Source organism: Colobus angolensis, unplaced genomic scaffold (genome assembly GCF_000951035.1).
Source record: "Colobus angolensis palliatus isolate OR3802 unplaced genomic scaffold, Cang.pa_1.0 Scaffold349, whole genome shotgun sequence".
Classification (NCBI taxonomy): domain Eukaryota; kingdom Metazoa; phylum Chordata; class Mammalia; order Primates; family Cercopithecidae; genus Colobus; species Colobus angolensis.
Window position 1 is genome coordinate 1,202,969 of NW_012116810.1, and position 4,315 is coordinate 1,207,283.

The 4,315-nt window shown below is 36.2% G+C and overlaps 1 protein-coding gene across 1 annotated transcript in view; it reads right to left on the minus strand.

Annotated features, from left to right (window-relative positions):
* MTDH (metadherin) overlaps positions 1 to 4,315 on the minus strand; it is a 107,885-nt gene that overhangs the window by 48,790 nt on the left and 54,780 nt on the right. The window lies entirely within an intron of this gene.

Consider the following 4,315-nt stretch of genomic DNA (forward strand, 5'->3'; position numbering starts at 1 on the left):
AGACTCCGTCTCAAAAAAAAAAAAAAAAAAAAAAAAAACAACCTACGTTTTGGAAGAATATATAACAATCTGGGAAAATGCTCACAGAAAAAAAAAATCATAGACAAAACTGTCTACATAGTATGATCTCAAATTTATATGAGGAAGAGACAGAAGAAAATAAAACATTATATATATATTATATATATATTTTGTCTTAGTTTAAGAGACAGGGTCTTATTCTGTCACCCAGGCTGGAGTGGAGTGGTATAATCATAGTTCACTGCAGCCTTAACCTCCTGGGGCTCAAGTGATCCTCCTGCCTCAGGCTCCTAAGCAACTGGGACCACAGCCGTGTGCCACCATGCCTGGCTAATTTTAAAATTTTTTGTAGAGAAGGGGTGTCACTATATTGCCCAGGTTGGAATAATAAATATATTTTAATAGTGAAATTACATCTATCTAATCCTTATTAAGCACTTACTATGTGCTAGAACTTGAGCTAGGTAGGTACTAGAGATACAAAAATAAGTAAAATAGAATCCCTCTAAACATGCAGTTTGTAGTCTGTCTATTCAGGGGTGAAAATAGGTAAGCTTAACAAACAATTAAATACAGAGTGATAGATTCTGCCATGAGGGCTGTGGAAACAAAGAGCTAAGCTAGTGGAGGACAGGGAGGGCCAACGTAAGAATTTATAGTCTAGTGGACGAAAAACATGGAACAGGTGATTACAAGTGTGAAATGTGTTACAAAAAAGGAAGTTCCTTCCTGTATTTCTAAATTCACCACCATGAGCAAGTATCTGGAGTATTACATAGTAACACAGAGGCGAAGAGCATGGGCCTTCACGTCAAACAAATGTACATTTGAATATTGTTCTACCACTTAATAACAAGATGATTTTGGTTAAGTTTCTTAATGGGCTCTATTATCAACTTCATAAGATTGCTGAGAGGATTATATGAGATACATGTAAAGCAATTCATGGCAATGCAGTAAGCACTCAATAAGTGGTAGCTATTGTTTTTATTATCACTGATGATATTAAAACCAGTTTCTAATCTATAAGGCATGTATAGTTAAAAATTTATTTCTCACAATTCTGATGAACCTCTCAGTAAGATATACTTCATATGTAAGATAAACTTCAGTCTAGTAGATGTCTGGAACCAACTACTCATCTTATACTAAGCATTCATTAATAATACTTTTAGGAGGTTCACATACCAAAGCTATCATTGGTTTTGCTTAACTCTCACAGATAAGAAACCCAGATTTTGAAAATTGCTGTCCATAAGTCATGTCTCTAAGACTTCTTGCCAGAAAAGAAACCATTAAGTAGAAAAAAGTTTAGGCAACTGAGTGGGCAATATACCAACATTTCACCCATCTTCGTAATACATGTGGCGGGAGGTGGAGGCGAAAAATAAAAATCAAGTAAAATGCTTAGTGAAAGTATTTTTTTGACAGGGTCTCGCTCTATTGCCCAGGCTGGAGTGCAGTGGCAAGATCATGGCACACTGTAGCCTAGACTTCCCAGGCTCAAGTGATCCTCCCACTTCAGACTCCTGAGTAGCTGGGACTACAGGCATGCGAACCACACCCTGCTAATTTTTTTTTGTAGAGATGGGGTCTCACTATGTTGCCTAGGCCGGTCTTGAATGCATAGGCTCAAGACATCCTTGCACCTTGGCTTCCCAAAGTGCTGGGATTACAAGTGTGAGCCATGGCACCGGCCTGAGTAACTAATTCTTAAGATTCATAGGCCTAATATACTAAAAAACTTCTTAGACATAGTTCCCTTAAAAATGATTCACATTATAGTTTGCTTCAATTATAATTTCTCATCTCTAAAGTTTCCCATTAGTCTGCCAATGTCTTTTCAAAGAGCCATACTGGTTTTCTTTTCAAAAGGGTAAGGAATTTGTCTCTCCATTTAATTCACTTATAGAATAATGTTTTAGGTTTAAGCATCTCATTGCTGGTCTTTATTTGTCAGCTGTTTCTTGTCAGAACTTAATTCTATGTAAACTTTAATAACTTTTTAATAAAAGAAAACAATCATGTTAGAAAGACATTCTCCAATGTTAACCACATTGGGTTAGTTAACCACATAGGGTAGACTTATTTTGCCACCAGAAGGACACCAACAGCAGAAACAGCAGCACTTACTGGCTATTTATTATATTTATTATATGTGAGGCAGTGTTCTAAGTGCTTTATATATATTAACTCATTTAATCTTCTCAGCCATACTGTTGGGGAGGAATTACTATTTTTACAGATAAGGAAATTGAGGCATAGAATAATCATGTAACCTGCGTAAGGGCAAAGGCAAGGAAGTTAAGATTGAAACCCAGGTAGTCTGTCCTGAAAGCTCATGCTCTCAACCACTCCATTATGCTGCAGTGAATTCATTCACTCCTGTGTGCCGAGAAAAAGTTCTATTCAACATCTGACTTTTTACATGGGTTACAATAATGCTGTTCCTTTATGGTCAAGATAGTAACGGATTAATGTATGTCTTCAAACTGGGGAGTCAATATATTAATTATATCATACTGTAAATGTAAATCTAACATAACATACTTTGTGGATTAGTAATCTCAAATACTAAATCATTCATTTTGGAAATTCAGAAGTAATAATTAAATTCACTGAGCACCAATAATAGAGCAGAATTAAAGATGGTGACACAGAAAACAAAGCTTACAGAGAAAACGCTGAAGAAAAACTCTGGACTTAAAAAGACTGCCAATACAGCATAACAAAGTTGAGGAAGATGGTGTTTCTGATACATATTACTTTGATTAACTACAGAATCCTGTGAATACATGTTTTAAAAATCTTTTATTTTAGCAGCCAATCATGTTTTTCATATTCAAAGTATCTTAATATGGACAAAATAAAAAGTGGATCTATTCTGTCCAAACAGGAAAGCCTGGAGACCTGTCCACTCAATTTTCCTCTGCCTCAACCCACAGCAGCCCAAGATACCTTACTGCTTTTCCTATAGTCACTCCTATCATTGTTATAATAACTCCTCAATTCTATTCTGCATGTAGCTGATAATTATTCCAAAAGCACAAATATTACGTTTTTTTTCTCCCAAAAATAGTGCTTTCACATCCTTGTAAAACCTTGGATTTAAATACTTCATACACAGTCAGCCCTGCGTATCCACGGGTTTTCCATTTGTGGGTTCAAAAATATTCAGGAAAAAAACAAATGAACTGTGCCTGTACTGAATATGTACAGACTTTTTTTTCTTGTCATTATTCCCTAAACAATACAGTATAACAACTATTTACACCATACTAGGTACTACAAGTAATCAAGAGATAATTTAAAATATATGGGAAGATACATGTAGGTTATATGCAAATAGTATGCCATTTTATCATAGGAGACTTCAGCATGTGGGGATTTTGGAACCTGAAGGGGGTCCTGGAATCAACCCCCCATGGATACTGAGAGATGACTGTAATTTACAGAGCTTTCATGTTCACCCATTACTTCATTAAAACCTCATAACAACCTATGAAAATAGATATGACACGTTATTTGCTCGATTTTACAGCTCCCAGATAAGTGACAAAGCCCAAACCATATGAGGTACTACATTTTAGAGTCAGGACTAAAATTCATATCTACTGTCTAAGCTAGTACTGAAAACCCCCAGCTCCCTAATCTTTAGCCAGTAATTCAAGGCATGGCACTTCACAATATGGTCCTCCCTGATCTTTCTCCCCTCATGTCCCTTAATCTGTAAAAACTGTGCTTTAACCACTGTGTTGCAAGCTTACCTTGATGATTACTATCATCACCAAGGCTGTACCAGAGAGTGGTTAACAGCATGAACTCTGGAGCCAGACTAGCAAGGTATGAATACCACCTTCCTCCATTTAACTAACTGTGTGGCCTGGGGAAAGCTAGATAACTTTCCCTTGTCACAGTTTTTTCATCTGGAAAGTGTGGAAACAAATAAAACCTACCACACAGAAATGTTTTAAGCATTAAATGAGATAATAAAATCCAAAAGACTAAAACCAGTGCCTGGCACACTGGTTTTTATTGTCATTCTTATTACTACCGAGCACCTATGTATAAAGGCTTTCACTAGGTCCTGAGTGTATAAAAGAGTACTAGTCCCCGCTTTTAGAGGGTTCTTTACTTGGAGAAGCAAAACATATGCTTAAAAATGGTGGAAAACCCCACAGGGAACACGTAAGTGCTAACAGTAGAAAACAGTAAATAGTAAAAATGGATGTGAAATAAAAATTCAGAGAAAGTAAATTTTGAGATTTAGGTTTGTGAGGGAAAAACCTTATTT